Here is a 17,670-nt window from a genome sequence, read left to right as displayed (position 1 = left end):
ATGTCAGCTCTCATTATAGGGAGCAAATTTTTGACAAGTTCACTCACTATAATAAACTTAAAAGTTCTAACCATGAACACGGTGCTATTCTGAAGGAAATTCCTAAGCAAACTATATACTGTAACAAGCAATTTTTGTGAACTTTACAAATTGCTGTTTATGTGAATCCCCCCCCCCCTCCCTCCAAAGCTTGTGAGCAGGAGTCATAATCTTAAATCTTGAGGAACCAAACATAGTTTCTTTTGAAACATTTCAGGTCTCTGATTTCATACAGGTGGTGATGATTTCACACTTGACAATAAAATTCATCTATCATCTAAAATTTCCCATTTAATAGCATTTCTAAATATTGCATATGGGGGAAGGGATTTGAACACACAACTTGTTGGCTATAGTGAAAGACATGCTATATTTTTAATATTATTCTGCCATTAATGCCAACTTGTGCCCTTCACTAATTTTTATAAGAACTTTCATATCTGTGGTCTTTAATCTAATTAACTGTTTTATTTCTTAGTAAGCAGCTCAGACCAATAAATTAAAATTGCTTTAAAGATGAGTGTCTTGTATACTGCTAGTTTAATATATTGGTTAATTGCTTTCTTATTCCATATAAATATAGTCACTTGGTTCCCAAGAAGTTTAGTTTATTCAGTTATCTGTTTCCAGATTTTATTTTTCTTCTTCACTAAAAATTGGACTAAAATATTTTACTTCTCTAGGTTCTCTCTCAAAATGCAGTTGTTTTTTCATGTTCTCTCCTGTTTTCATACTCTGTTTATTGATGATTTCTATTTCAAATTTGTTACAACAGTTATTCAGTTTAGTTCAAGATACTGAAGACTTGTAGATTTATTTAGGAGAATGACCTCATTGGCTTAAAGAACTGAGATTAATATTTCCCAGATTTCTAGAAATGTTTTAGGTAAAATTTGCAGAAAAGGACAAAGCTGGATTTCTGTTCAGCATATGGACATTATTTGACAACATTTGACAGTATCGAAATAGAAAGTGACATTAGCAGTGCTAGAATCCTATGGAATTGACAGAAAACTAATAGCTATATTAAAAGATATAAGAATGCAGTTGCAGCAGTTAGATAGGTGACGATTTGGAGAAATGGCTTAAAACAAGCAGAGGTACTAGGCAGGGGGACCCAATATCACCAAGCATTTTCATCACACATTTAGAAAGAGCAATGGATAAAATGAAGGAAGATGCAAAAGGAATATCAACGCATGGGATGAGAAGTAATAATCTGAGATTTGCAGATGACGTTATTGAAGAAGGTGAAAGAGAACTACAAAACACTGAACCTGTTAAATGAGGAAGGGAAAAGATTTGGACTTAGTTATGAACTTGGAAAAACCAAGGACAATGGTATTTGGTGAGAAGAACATGAAACAAAAGATATAAGTGGGTGGAATTGATATAGAAAATGTAGAACAATTCACATATCTGGGAAGTAAAATGACATATGATTTGTACTGTAAAAAAGAAATAAAGATCAGGCTTACAAAGGGAAGAATAAATCTGAAGGCCGTGGATAACATCTGGAAAAGTAAAGTGATCAGCCTCCAAACAAAACTAGGAGTGCTGAAAACATGTATCTTTAGTGGTGTACTGTATGGATCTGAAACATGGGTAATAAATAAGGAATCAAGAAAAAGAATTTTGGCATTTGAAAGAACTTGTTACAGGAAGAGTCTAAGAATAGGATGGGTACAGAAAGTCACAAATGAAGAGCTCTATTGGAAGATACAACACAACCAAAGGAGAATCTAATGCAGAAGATTATAAAATGCAAGCTGCAATTATTTGGACACATCTGCAGAATGAGTGAGGACCGGAAGATAAAGACATTCATGTTTGGTATTATGAATGGTGTGAATAGAAGAGGTAGACCATACAGAGAATGGATAGATGACATAAAGGACTGGTGTGAAATGGGTGTACAGAAACTGCGACACTGTGCACTGGACAAAGAAAGGTGTAAGAAGATAGTGAAGATAGATCGGACACCAATAGACATTGAGCCTATGGTTCGTGATGATGATATGGACACCATGTTCATCATCAACATGTGCACAAATTCATATGGAGAGAAGACAGCAATATCTTTATGCTGGTTCATGGTACAAGAGTAGAGAAGGGATTTGAAATGGGAAGCTATCACAGTTTTGAGCAATAAGTACCATATTGCAAAATATGTAAGAAAGTGTTAAAACAGTTGAACAACTTTCAGAGGTTAACTGTAGACTCAAATGTAGAAATTTTATTGGATTAAAAAATAACAGAATTTGGAAACAAGAATGAAACCTTGAAGTCTTGATGGCAAACACTGAAGAAAACATTGATTGATTAATTAATTAATAGTACAGCTGGAGAAATATCATTAGGTTGTTTGCAAGATAGAAAAATCTGAACTTCATGGTTGTCTCAGGAAGTTAAAGAGTAACTTCTGGAGAAAACAAAAAATCATATTGAAAGTTCCTAGCACTTAATAGATGACATGAAAATCCAAGGATATTCAGAGAAAATATTAACCGAGCATGTGGACAGATTATCATGCTGGTTACCAGAATTGGTTGGTTGATTGCATTCTGAATGATGAATTTAGTATGAAATGGAAAGGAGATTTAATTGAAGTGTGTAAGTTAGTCCAGATCACATATCGCATAGCAAGCATTTGTTGCACTTGCCAAAGCAGATTCTACTTGTGGCATAATAAAAAGATAGTGAAGTGAAAACTGATTGAAACATCTGAATTGAACAAATTATGGTTATTCTTGAGAAGTATTTCTTTTGGTGTTCTTTGTTTCCCATTAACATCAATTATGTTAATATGATATTTCTGATTTCACTGTTTTGTCTTAGTTCTATAATGGAAACAGCTGGGATCTAGTTTAACTATGCAATGCTCTGACAGCCATGCCATTTCATCATGTTGTATCATCATATTTATCTTTTGGTTTAAGTCTATACTGAATTCAGTTTGGTTAGCTAATTCCGAAATTTTCAGCCCCTCCTTGTTTTTTCAATATCTTGTTAGAATACCTAATAAAGAGATACGCCACAGGTGAGGAGATTATCAATGTACTTTATATGGATGGAAATACTAATCTTTTGTGTATTACAATAAATCGTCACTATAGTAAACTCACACAGACCAGAGAAACGTTTCATCATTTGTCCTTTATTATTGATATTATGAGGCTTTGCCCAAGACTTTTGTATAGTTCTCTTTATTATAGTAGTTAACTGTGATATATAATTGATTGAACAAAAAAATAATCAAGTTTTGTTTTTTTATAGTGGGTGACCATGATATATAATTGATTGGTTATTTTATTTTACTTTTTTTCAATCTAATTTTACCAAAAATATTTTCTCCCAAGGTTATTATTTTATAACTCATAATGTCTGCATCATGAGTAAGTAACATATAATCTCTCTCTCCCTCTCTCTCTCCCTCCCATTCAAGGATTGAGTCATCTAGTCAGGGTGGTGATGGTATGTGTGTGTGTATATATATATATATATATATATGGGGGGGGGACAGTATTTTTAATGCATGTAGTCTGATATTCCTCTGCTACATTTCCTAAGGGCCAATGCATTATGTCTGTAGATATGATAAATTTTATGTTATCTACGCAATACGAACGTGGTCTGAAAAGTTCTCGGCCTCGACCATAGATGGCAACACTATCGGCAAGAGATTTTTTTTTTCTAAGTTGATCCATCTGTCATAAGCATCCATGTGAAATTGCAAGTCATTCTATCAAGTAGTTTCTTTTATACAACTGTCTGTATCCCTAGAAATAGATAAAATTGATTATCATGCAGTTATAAAATTCTTTGTAAAAGGTTTATTGCCAAACCTTCATTTGAAGTTTGCTTAAGAAATGGGCTGCCGAGTTTAAACGTAGCCATATCAGCCTTGAAAATGATCCATGTGAAGGACATCCAAAAAATATTAGCAATACCAGAAATCATTGATCAAGTGCATGATATGGTATTGGATGACCGGAGAGTCAAAATGCATGAAATTGTTGAGACTATAGGCATTTCAAAAGAATGTGTAGGATATATTTTGCATGAAGAATTGCATATGAAAAAGCTTTGTTCAAGATGGGTGCTGCGCTTACTCACAGCAGATTAAAAATGCACTGAAAATCTCTGAACAGTGCTTGGAGCATTTTAACAAGAATAAAACTGATTTTGTGCATTGATTTATTACTATGGATGAGACTTGGATTCACCATTACACAACAGAATCCAAACAGCAGTCAAAACAGTGGACAGAAGCCGGTTGTTCAGTGCCAAAGAGAACAAAGTCTTGTTCCATCGGCAGGAAAGGTCATGGCATCGGTGTTTTGGGATGCTAAAGGCATTTTGCTTATTAATTATCTTGAAAAGGGTAAAGCAATAACCGGGGAATATTATTTCGATCTTTTAACCAGCCTAGACGAAGACGAAAATATTCGTGAAAAAAGACCTGGTTTGCAGAAGAAAAAATCATCTTTCATCATGACAATGCACCTGCCCACAAAGGTGTTTTGGCAATGGGAAAATTAAGGGATCTGCACTGTGAATTGTTGGAATATCCACACTATTCCCCAGATTTGGCTCCCTCTTGAAACTCTTCCTCACTGGTCAGTGTTTTTCTTTGGATCAAGAGGTGATTGCAACTGTAGGTGGGGGGGGGGGGGGTATTTTGCAGATCTTACTGAGAACCACTACAGGGACAGGATAATGGCACCGGAGCATTGGTGGAATAAATGTATTAGTCTTAAAGAAAGGAGATTATGTTGAAAAATAAATTTTTGAAATTATAAATTCATTTTTTCATTGTTAGGACAAGAACTTTACAGACCACCCTCGTATTCCTCTCATACTACAAACCAGTAATCTTGAATTTGTACTAATACTGAATTAGTAACTCTTGTTTTGAGAGCAACTTAGTGCATAGACATTCTGAATATTTTGGTAATTAGAATATGCATGGCTTTAAATTCTCCCAGAAAAGTCATTGGGACTTTAAGCTCCTTCTTTGTAAAAGCTAGGGTTCTCTTTAGAACAGGAGTGTCAAACTCAATTGGACTGCGAGCCATTTTCCAGTATCTCAAGTCGGCCGCAAAAAAATTTTCGACTAAAAACCTGCACTAATTATAACCGAAGGGAAATGAAAGAATGAGTATAAATAAATTGGAAAATTAATAATGAAAATTTTATTTATTCTAAGTCATTACAGGAGATATAAAATAATAGTATAATGATTATGACAACTCAAAAAAAAAGTATATTTTTATTATATTAATATTTACAATATATAGCATTTAAACCAAATTAAACCAAAATTAAATTTTATTTGAACAAATCAAATATTTATATGGGGTGATTATGGGTCAAAGCTGTATAACTGAGAGAAGACCTTCACCTAGCCTTTAAAGCCTTTAAAGGAATGCAGAGAACCGACCAGGGCTTCTGACCTAATGTCCAATCCTCACATTCTCATGGTACACCCTGTTGGGTATCTACCTGGATACTGAATGAATGAGGATGGGCTGGCAATTTGGGATTTAGCCGACCAAATTATATTCTTATTGGCTTAAACCAAAGTACAAAATGATGGTACAACATGACAAAATTTCATGTTGGCTGGGGTGTCGCATGGTTAAACAAGGCCCCCATTGTTTTTGCCAGGGAACCTGGGCAAACAGCGAAAAGTCAGCTATTGGAACAAATCTGAAAACACACCAGTAATTTAGCATCACCAGAGTTAAAGATTGGTATTATTAACATAAGAAGCCTGAATGCAAAAAAGTGGAGCTAACTGAGGAATTAGATAAGTAACAGATCGACATAATAGGGGTGACTGAAACTAAAAAGGCAAAAACTGGTGAGATCTTTCTGAGCAATAAATACAAAATGTTATATTCAGGCAATGACAATCAAGGAAAAGAAGGAGTAGCCATAGTATTCAACACTAAATACGAGGCTATATCTTCTTGAATGACAGGCAGTCTCTAGTAGAGTGATGTGGGCAAATATCAAAATGGGGAACTGGACAATGAGACTTATTTGTGCCTATGGTGCCACAGAAGGTTCTGCTAAGGTAGAAGTGGAGAAATTTTTTGAGGCTTTAGAGAAAGCAACTGACACAATGAAAAAGGAAACATTGGTCCTTGTTGGGGATATAAATAGCAGAGTAGGAAACGATTGTCAGACATACAAAAATATTTTGGAAAAATTTGGAGAAAAGAGCAAAATCACAATGCAAATACTTGTTGGATTTCTGCTCAAGACATGGACTGGCCAACATAAAAATGTGCACAAATTCACATGGAGAGAAGAGGCAAGGAATAAGAAAAGTCTCATTGACTATGTTATTGTTGATAGTGATGTTTTCTCCCTGGTGCAGGACACCAGAATGTTCAGAAGATTTGAAATTGGAAGTGATCACTATTTGGTCTTGAGCAGGATAAAATTGAATTTCATATTGAAAAGAATAACATATAGAAGTTATTCTTTTCAGAAGAATAACAGTTTTAAAGCAAATAAAAGTTGAACAGCTCTCAGATGTGAACTGTAGACTAAAATACACAAAGATTATTAAAATAAAAATGATAGAGTTTGAGAATAGGAACCAAACATTGGAGATTCATTGGCAAGCTCTGAAGAAAACATTGATTGATTCTGCCAGAGAGCCATGTTGTGAGGTTGTCTGCAAGGATAGAAAAATCAGAACTCGATGGTGGACATAGGAAGTTCAAGAGGCAGTGAAGGAAATAAGAAAGCCTATCAAAAGTTCCTGGCAAATAAGTCAGCTTGTGCTCTTAGAGAATATAGAGACATATGTATGAAAACTAAAACTGGCTAAAGAAAAGTCATCGGAGGACTTTGGTAAGAACATAGAAAATAAATATCAAGAAGGTGGCAAAATATTCTGGAGGTTGTTGAAGAAGCTTAGAAATGGAGGAAAGAGTGCTGTAAAAGGAGTTAGAGATGATAAAGGTGACATAAAAATGGGAGAAAAAGATATTCTTGAAGTATGGAGTAATTACATTGAAAAATTGCTAAATGAAACAAGCAGTGATAGCACAGTTGTAAAAAAACACTCAACAGGCATACAGTCAGGAATATATATCCATACTTGAAGTTGAAAAAGCTATCAAAAGCTTGAAATGTGGAAAGGCAGCAGAAGTAGATGATATTCTACCAGAAAAAGCTGAAGAATGGTGGTATAAAAGTTTTACAGTGGCTGCACTGCATAGTTCAGAAGGCCTGGACAAGGGACGAATTCCAGATGATTAGAGTAGAGCTCTCATAGTAATGTTATATTTGTTACTCTTTCTCTCTTTTATTATTTTATCCTTATTTTATTTTTATTTATTTCCTTTACTTTCTTTACTTATATGCTCTGTGTGTCGTTTATTCTCTACTAAATTCTTTTCCCCTTATTAATAGGCAGTCCTATTGGCCTCCCTATAGTTTAATCATACAACATTCTGATACAGTTCACCCGATAAGCATTAACAAAATTTATATTATAACTGCGCCAGCTAATACCTAGGATAGATGGAACTCTTACCCAGGATGGCTCTCTCGGAATGATACATGATGACTAGACTAAAATAAACTTTACATTTCTGTTCACTAATCTCTTTCATACAGTCGTGGCTCGCTTTATTTATTCATACACCTGGGTTCATCCCGTTAAGTTCGTCAATCTTTTATGAGCGGCTGTTTGAATTCATAAGATAAAAAACAGGTCAGGCAGGTACTTAAAGGAAACATTTTAATAAACTTGAGAGATTATACAAGTAAGCATTACTAACATAATATCTGAAATATTCTCAAGTAAAGTCATAGGCTCAATACTAAATCTACTAAACACACAAATTAACTTGCTTAGACCACTACTATGAGCAATTTAACATTATTTCTTAGGCAACTACCATTCCTTCTATACACACGTGGTCATTAGTTATATTATTTTACACATTACTATTTGCACATACAGAGATAAACCTCTCCTTGTTGGGCAGACAATTCTTAATTAAAAGGGCCTGAGCCAAATCTTAGATAATTCTTAAAGTTCCATAATGTTAGTCCATTTTCACAAAAACAAAAGTCTACTTTACCGTCCCTGATTGGATGCTATGTCTTTCTTCTTGCCTTGTCTGGTCATCAAGGCCCTCTCGCTCAGCTTACTATTTGATTACCTTCGATCAGCCATACGAATGGAATCTCAACGGGAAAGAAAGGAGGTGGCACAGGAACATCGCCTGAAACGGACGGCATCTGTTTGGTTCCTCCGTCACACGACAATGCACAGCTATCCTAGTCCAAGGAAATAGCTTGGCCCATTCCCAACGCTGCGACAGATGAACCAATGCCTTCAATGGCCTGCCAGGAACTTCTCCGATGGAGCGGACTGGACCTATATCCGAGAGAGGTCAGGAACCAGGAACCCAAAAAAAAGCTTTGAATGGGGTTTGCATGGCCTTTTTGTTATTTTTCTCTTCTCGGTATTTCTCGGCCATCGTGATGCCCGCCAACGCGGTCACGTAGATTTCGTCATTCGATTCAGCTCCCTCTATTTCATCGCATGTGCACTTGTTTTTCTCTTCTTGGAAAGTGTTTTAGTTTCTCTTTCCAGAAACTACCTTCCCCCCCTTTTTGTATGTGTAACACAGGACGGTTAACAGTGATGACCTTTGAACTCTGGCTCACAGGGTTTGCTACTTTAGTACATGAAATGGGGCTCTTGAGTAGATTTAACAGCTTACATTGCCCACATGCATTACAGATTATATCTTATAAATATTTTATACAATTTCTTGTTTTTAAATTGATTTGTATTCATAAAGTTATCTTTTTATTCTATTGCCAACATTCCACATTCTCTGCCTACGTTAAATTAAAGTTGTGTCCTGAATAATTCGTTTTAAAACATTTCTTAGTTTATTCACGACACAACAGTAACCATATATAAAAAGGGAAATAAAACTGAATGTGAGAATTACAGAGGTATTTTCCTTTCTGTTCTTCACCAAGGAAAGCTTGGTGAAGAACAAGCTGGATTCAGGCCAAATACAGGCTGTCAGGATCAGATCTTCACTTTACGACAAATAGTTGAAAAATCATGGGAATATAACAAAGATCTGTATTTAAGTTTTGTCGATCTAGAAAAGGCATATGACAAGGTGCCAAGAGAGAAGGTGTTCAATATGCTAGAGTTATATGGTGTCTATGGGGCATTATATCTAGCAATACTTAGTCTTTATTTGAGTTGTAAGTCAGCAGTTAGAATTGAAGGAAGTACAGGAAGATGGTTTAATGTTAAATCTGGTGTCAATGTATATCATTGTCTGGTGTCAGACAAGGATGTACATTATCCCCCTCTGTTATTCATTATCTATATGGATCACATTATGAAGGAAAGTGGTATTAAACCTGATATCAAATTTGGAGATGTTAATGTCAGCTAATTGCTTTATGTGGCCGATGTTATACTTCTAAATAAATCTGCTACACATCTGCAAGATTCCTTGACTAAATTGAATAACTGTTCTAATAGATATGGTATGAAGGTCAGCAATAAAAAGACAAAGCCAATGAAAATAGGCAGAATCATTGAAAATGTCAACTATGTTGTGAATGGAGAACCTGTTGAACAAGTGAAACATTTCAGCTACTTAGGCACGATTTTTAGTGAAGATGGTAAATTAAATATGGAAATAGACAATAGAATCAACAAAGCTGGTATGGTAGGAAGCCAATTGAATAAATTCATATGGAATAAGAGAGAAATTAGTCAGAACACTAAATTAGCTGTATACAAGACAGTGTTCAAACCAGTTTTAACTTATGGATCTGAGAGCTGGGTCAGAAGTAAAACACTTGACCAAAGACTAGAGACCACAGATATAAGATGTCCTGAGAAAGATTTGAGGTGTGAACAGATGGCATCAGTGGGAATATCATATTAAAAACTAGGATATTAGGAAAGAACTTGACATTGTCAGCATCCAGAATGCATTAGCAGAGCTAATCTCAGGTGGTTTGGTCACTTAAACAGAATGGGCAAGGATAGATTAGCAAAACAAGTGTTCTCTGCCAGGTTGGCAGGAAAATGACCCAGAGGAAGACTAAGATATTGGTTGATTGATACGGTACAAAGTGCCTTAGACGATAGAAATATAAGATCTGATAATGTTGGAATCTTTACAAGCTGATTTGGAGGAAAATTGTAGATAGGAAGTTAGTAATAATATAAATTTTTCATGTAGTACTATCATATCCTGTGCACTCCTTGAGGGTACATGGCAGGAATTTGTTGAAGATGATGAGATATATATATACAGGTACCCTTGTATAACGCGGTACTTATACAATACGGTTTCGATATAACACAGTCTACAAATTGTATTAACCCTTGTTGAATGTGCTACTTATACAATGCGGTTTTGATATAAGACTTTCTACAAACTGTAGTAACCCTTTATCTTTTCATATATTTTTCAACACGGAACTTAAAAATCGAATTTAATCTTCGTTAAATTTGCGTCTGGTCGTGTCACGCATGTGGTTATGTAGCGAATTTATATTAGGGGAAATACCCTTTAGCATGCAGGTATGTCAATTAATTACTGTATAAAGTATTTATTGTTGAAAATTGTCTTCGTTTTTCAGCACATGAAAAATCATAAGTGTGTTAATCTGAAACTGAGCACTTTATTTTTTGGTGAGTTACATACAATATGTAATGCTTTTTTTTATGTAAAAAAATATTTTTATAGTAATGGCCACTTAATCGCATATGTCGCTTTTGTGATGTACGTGTTTGATAATAGGGAGAAACTCGCCCACTGTAAACTGCCAAGGTAACAATTGAACAAGACTGAAGATACATTCGGTTTCGATCAGCATCATGAGACTCAATCTTTGCGAACTTCTTCATAAGTGCTCTAGTTTCTTCAATAGTGAATTAATTGATGGGGAAATAGATTTAAAAGAGGAAGAACTGGTGCAATTAATAGATGACATCGAATCAAATGGCAGGGAAAGTTCTGCCAAAGATTCCGATTGTGATGAATCCATTGAAGAATTCAGTTTAAAGAAATTAGCAGGATTGGACTTAGCAAGAAAGTTATTTTATGGATAACGATCTCTCAATGGAGTGCTCCGGAAAACACGAGATAATTGGATGTTTGTTTAGCTCCGTATTATGAACTTAATAAAAAATTGCAGCATAGTGGTAAGCAAGGTCTTATTATTGACTTCTTGATAACTAAACCAGCTACAGTATGCAATGAGAATTATGCTAATGTCTGGAAAATCTTACAGACATTATAGACAAAATAAAATCAATATAAAATACTTGTAATTTAATTAACATTTAACTCAGTTATGCTGTATTGAATCTGATAAAATATGAGAATAAATTAAGAACCACTGAAATTGTACAAACAAAGAAATAGCTCAGACAGGATTAAAAATGTAGACATGAGGCTAGCGCAAATTGCGAAGGTCAACAAGTTACGGGTTTTTCCGCCAAAACTCAGCAGCAAAGTGGTGGTGGAGGAGACCACCCCAAGAAAATCTGGGTGACCCAATCTGAAAGAGTTCCAATGTCGGAAGAGTAGGATAAAAGGGAAGAATGGAGGGTCCAGATCACTCTGTTCCTGGCTCTCATTTCCGGTCTCGCTTCGAAGAGGATCCTGGTCCAGCCATTTCAAGGATAGGGAGTCACGTCCCACCAGCAGAAGTTTGACGATGATAGGAGGTTCGTAACAGCAGTGACAGTCTATTTTAGAAGTCCCACTGCTGTTCCTTGACGATCTCTGAGTATACTATCATCATTGTCATGAAATAGTGCCCGTGTGTGGTTTTAACCGGAAAGTAGAAGAATGTGTTCGCGATCTGTAGGATCTTGTATATTGAACTGGCTGACAGGTAAGATTTATAGAACTTTCCTAGATTGTGAAATTTAAGGCAAAGATTGCTGATCCTATAGTTTGTTAGCATAAAGAACAGTAGTGAAGTCGGAAAGCCACATTTTTTAATTAATTGTGAACTAATTGTTTACAGAGTTCAGAGAAATTTGCTAATGTTATATAATGAAAGGGAAATTGATTGTAAAGTTTAGTTATGCCTAGTTCTGTTTTAGTCTGAGTTACGTTGGAGTGTATATATGTCTGTCCACATGTCTGATTGTTATGAGCATGTATATTGTTTTATATCAAAAGGCTTAAGTGAGAAATGTCTGCGCAGTTAGCCTAGTGGCTTTGCGCTTCGCAACCATATGCCTGGGGAAGGAGTGTCCTAGGTTCGATTCCCGTCAGAGACGTGAGGAGATGAAGGATCTTCCTCAGCCATAGCCAAGTTAGCCGGTCTTGGGCGTGGGCAGTAGGATTTTTAACTGCAGTTTATCTGGTGTTTTTCATCCCACAAGCAGGCAAACCGGCCCCGTGAACACACAGAGATACAGCCAAGAATACCTTGAGGCATAGGAGTGACCATTCTATTCTCATATTTCGGTTATGAAATCCAAGCATGCTTGGAAGGTTCTGGGCCTTAAAGGCCTGTTAAAGCCATTGGGATAGATTAAGTGAGAAATGCTAATCTAATCGAGCAGAGGAACAGACACGTCGTTTAGTTGAGTTAATTAGAGTTAAATATTTTGATATGTGTAGAATTAATCTTTGTAATTACCTTGATTTAGAAGGAATAAACAGTTTTGTTTGTTAATAGCTTGCCTGATTCTCAGTTGCCAATGCACTGTCTCATAAAACAGAGCCTGTGTGTCCTGAAGATAGAATAGCCACAACGGACTGATTTTTAGTTTTAAACGTTGCTTGAATTAGAATTAAACTTTAGAGATATTTCCGTGTTGAGCTGGATGTTTCTCTTGCATGTATGGGAAAGACATACAATTCCTCTACGTGATCTTTAATGGCGCAGTTGAAAAAACATATAAATTTTTAAAGATCAGTGCAAGAGAAAGTCAGCAAGATAGACAAGGGAATTGGTTCCAACCCGAAGCACTTCCTGAGTCTAGACTAAGTACACGTGAAAATTAGCATACTTGCGACCTTCAGAAGTGTGTGTGGGGGGGTAATTTATAGCCAGAGAGGATTAAGAGTGATTGAACTACTAGCTCAAGCAACGACTGCAAACTCGGTGTTACGACTGTTAAGAAAAGGAACATAAAGGTGCATTTCAAAGGTTTTAATAGTAAATGATTAATCAAATAATAATATCAAGAAAATAGCAAATAATAAATAAAGTAAAGAGAAGATAATATTACATCTTCAAGAGATTTCATGTGATGACGACGTCCGGCCACTCATAAATAAAGAACATCTACGAAATGTTAGTTTTGAAGAGAGCGATGACGATTAAAATATACACTTTATTTTATTTTGCCTAAAATAAAATAAAGTGTATATTTTAAAACATTTATGTATTATATGCAATGAAGTTTGCATACAATTTATAATTTTTTATGATTTTATACTATGTATTTGTTTCATAGTTTATGTTTTCTTAACTTACATGAATTATCTGAATTAAATAAAAATATATTTTTGTTGGATATGTCATTGTTTATATAATCTTAAAATAAAAAAACGATTTCGGACCCTAACCCTACTTTTTCTATGTGATCTGAGTCTCGCATAACGCACCATTTTTGTGGAACCTAACATCCGTGTTATACGAGGGTCACGTATACAGTCTAAAAAAGTGTAAGGTCTCATTAATAACCATCACAAAAATTTACAGAGCCTCGTATTAGTTTGAAATTTTTTGTATTTGTGTTGAAATAAAATACTTTTTTTTGAGGGTTGGGGTGGGGGTAAGTCTATATTTTCGGAATGTTTTAAATGTTAATGAAAATATGTTGGGGAAAGATGATAATATTTTGGGGTTAAAATATATATACTTGCATAATATAATTATAGTAATTTTAAGTAATTTAATTGTAGTATTTTATTTTTTTCCTGACACTTGACAATGTTTATTGTTAACCAGCTTCCCAAAATTTGGACTCAAAGATTGAGAGCATACGACCTTCATTATGGCAGAAAGATTGATGTTGGTTAGTCTTGATTTGTGGGCTGTTTTGTTACCTTTCATACACGAGAATAATTGTTCACATAAATATATGCTTCCAAAATAACATGGAATATTTGCTGCAAACTTTTATTTTCAGATATTTTTGACCTAAATAACTGTGTTTTTGGAACACCAACGTTTATTGTTAACCAGCTTCCCAAAATTTGGACTCAAAGATTGAGAGCATACGACCTTCATTATGACAAAAAAGATTGACATTGGTTAGTCTTGATCTGTGGGCTGTTTTGTTACCTTTCATACATGAGAATAATTGTTCACATAAATATATTCTTCCAAAATAACACAGAATATTTGCTGCAAACTTTTTTATTTTCAGATATTTTTGATCTAAATAACTATACGTTTTACAAATTCTTCTTTAATCTTTTCTACTTTGGGACAATATTGAGAAAAGGTAAAACTTTGATTCTTATTGTTCAAATGTTCACACATAGGAAAGTAATTTAGAATATTCTCTTTTAAATAATTTTGAAACAAAGCCAGTTTACATCTAAAACTTGCTAGTGCATCATACATGTGTTATTAACTGATCTTTCCCCTGAAGTCTGACATTTAAATCATTCAAATGTCCTGTAATATCAACTAAGAATGCTAGATCTTGTACTCATGTCTGATCATTAAGAAATGCAACATCACGATTTTTCATTTCTAGGAATCAACAATTTGATCTCTTCTGAAAGTAAAAAAAAAAGAGCCTTTTAGAATCTTATGACAAGATAACCAAAGAATCTCTCTGTAATAAGGTAGCCCTTCAAATTCGCACTCCAAATCTTTAAGAAATTGTGCAAACTGGCGGTGATCGAGGTCTCTGGATTGGATGAAGTTCAGAGTATTTGTCACAGGCTTGAGTACACTGCTCATTTTCAATACTTTGGAACACAGGACCTGCTGATGAATAATGCAGTGGAAAGATTGCAGTTTTGGAATGTCTGAATACATTTCCTTTAACTTTGCAAATCTTGATACAAAACCTTCATTTTTGCCTGTCATTGCTGAAGCACCATCGGTTGTCACAGCTCTGAGCCTGTTTAGAGGAAGTTGGTATTTTTCCAAAATGCTCCACACGGCATCAAAAATGTCTTCCCCTGTAGTGGTTCCATGGATGGGAATCATTTCCAAGAACTCTTCAGTAATATTCATATAGTCTTCGCAAGCCCGAAGAAACAGAGCAACTGAGCCACGTCGTGAATATCAAAACCTTAGCCAAGTGCAATTGAAAAGCACTGTATGTTTGCAGATATTTCTTGCAACTGGTCATGGAGATTATCTCTGCCACTTCAGTTATTCTTTCGATCACAGTATTTCTGGCCAAAGAAATATTGTGAAATACTTACACATTTTTGGGACAGATGTTTTCGGCTGCTTTTATCATACACTCCTTAACCAAGGAACTGTCACTAAAAGGTTTGGAATGTTTTGCCAATAGATAGCTGATTTCATAACTGGCTCTCACTGCTGATTCATTGTCTTACATGATTTTTGAAAATTTTTTTGTTGACTTTGAAGTGAATTCTTCGTATTTTTTAATTTTTCTTCTCTCAGTACCCTCAAAGCAAGAATATTGTTCTTTGAGAATTTTATCTTGGTGCCTTTTTATATTATATTCTTTGGTAACACTAATTGTTTCATTACAAATAATGCACACAAATTTTGTCCTTTTTCAGTGCAGAAGTAATTCAATTCCCATTTTTCTTGAATTATTCTTGTTGAGAGGCTTATACGCTGGTTAAACATGATAACTAATATTTAAGGAATTGACAGCGTATACTAGAAATATAGATTAAATAAACTTTAATATATACTTTCCGATATTTCGGCGAACGTCACGTTGCCATCTTCTTGGGAACTTACTACAAAGACACGTGCACACAAGTACTAATAACAGCAAATGAGACTGAAGATAGGAAGCTAGCGTTTCCTAAAGTCCTGATGGTGCCCCCTGGCGGGCTATATTGGTAGTTCTTGGCCTTTGGGCTGAAGTTCTTCCGATAAAAGTTTCCCAAATTTGGGGCAGTTTCATGCATCCAAATTTGTTGAGGTTTGGCATGTTCCTAAGGGCCGAGGCTGATTCCATGAATAGTCTTTCATACTTGAACTTGCTGCAGTGTATTACTGTGGCTTTCTTCCATCTTATTCTGTGGCGAGTATCCAGAGCATGGTCTGCAAGCCCAGAGTGGCTGTACTGGTAAAATCGGATGTAATCCTTGTGTTCTGAGATTCTGATATTTGCTGTCCTGCCTGTTTGGCCAAAGTAGGACAGTTTACAGCTGCAAGGGACCTAGTATACACCAGGTAGGTCTAGGGGAAGTGGTTGGTCTTTGGTGGAGCGGATAAGGGATGCCAGTTTTCTATGTGGTCTGTAACAAGTGGTCAAGTCATGTTTTTTTAGGATTTTATTGATTAAAAAAAAAAAAAAAAAAAAAAAAAAAAAAAAAAAAAAAAAAAAAACATGATTTGACCACTTGTTACAGACCACATAGAAAACTGGCATCCCTTATCCGCTCCACCAAAGACCAACCACTTCCCCTAGACCTACCTGGTGTATACCAGGTCCCTTGCAGCTGTAAACTGTCCTACTTTGGCCAAACAGGCAGGACAGCAAATATCAGAATCTCAGAACACAAGGATTACATCCGATTTTACCAGTACAGCCACTCTGGGCTTGCAGACCATGCTCTGGATACTCGCCACAGAATAAGATGGAAGAAAGCCACAGTAATACACCGCAGCAAGTTCAAGTATGAAAGACTTGTGTATGAAAGACATGGAATCAGCCTCAGCCCTTAGGAACATGCCAAACCTCAACAAATTTGGATGCATGAAACTGCCCCAAATTGGGGAAACGTTTATCAGAAGAACTTCAGCCCAAAGGTCAAGAACTACCAATATAGCCCGCCAGGGGGCACCATCAGGACTTTAGGAAACGCTAGCTTCCTAGCTTCAGTGTCATTTGCTGTTATTAGTACTTGTGTGCACGTGTCTTTGTAGTAAGTTCCCAAGAAGATGGCAACGTGACGTTCGCCGAAATATCGGAAAGTATATATTAAAGTTTATTTAATCTATATTTCTAGTATACGCTGTCAATTCCTTAAATATTAGTTATCATTTTTCTTGAAATTTTCTTCCCTCATCAGCAATTTTCTTTTTCTTGTTGTCTTAGAAAGCGACATTGCCTGGGTGAATAAATATATTATTAATTACAATTTTTATAAAAAATGTTTGAATAAAAATGCACAAAACTATTGCAAATAAAAAATAATAAAAAAAGGGATTCTCTTGCAGCTAGATTACGTTGCTAGGTTGTCATTGGATCGTGTTTGACACACTGAGATGTGCTTCAGAAATCGTTGATTGACTGTAGTAGGCAATTATAAACTCATAGCCTGGATTCACATGAGCACGTATGCTGTGCGTCATGTGAACAGCTACTAGCCAATAGAATTCAATTTTTTTCAGCGTGCTATAAATTAACAATGAAAATTTTAAATCGATACCATATTTACTTGAATATAGCTTGCA

The 17,670-nt window shown here is 35.3% G+C and overlaps 1 protein-coding gene across 2 annotated transcripts in view; it reads left to right on the top strand.

Annotated features, from left to right (window-relative positions):
- LOC150097617 (uncharacterized) overlaps positions 1–17,670 on the top strand; it is a 334,050-nt gene that overhangs the window by 82,865 nt on the left and 233,515 nt on the right. The gene's annotated exons all lie outside the window — the stretch shown is intronic.

Source organism: Typopeltis vanoorti, chromosome 17, assembly GCF_054136105.1.
Source record: "Typopeltis vanoorti isolate ZY-2024b chromosome 17, IOZ_Tvanoo_1.0, whole genome shotgun sequence".
Lineage (NCBI taxonomy): Eukaryota > Metazoa > Arthropoda > Arachnida > Uropygi > Thelyphonidae > Typopeltis > Typopeltis vanoorti.
This window is presented reverse-complemented; position numbering and strand designations above follow the sequence as displayed.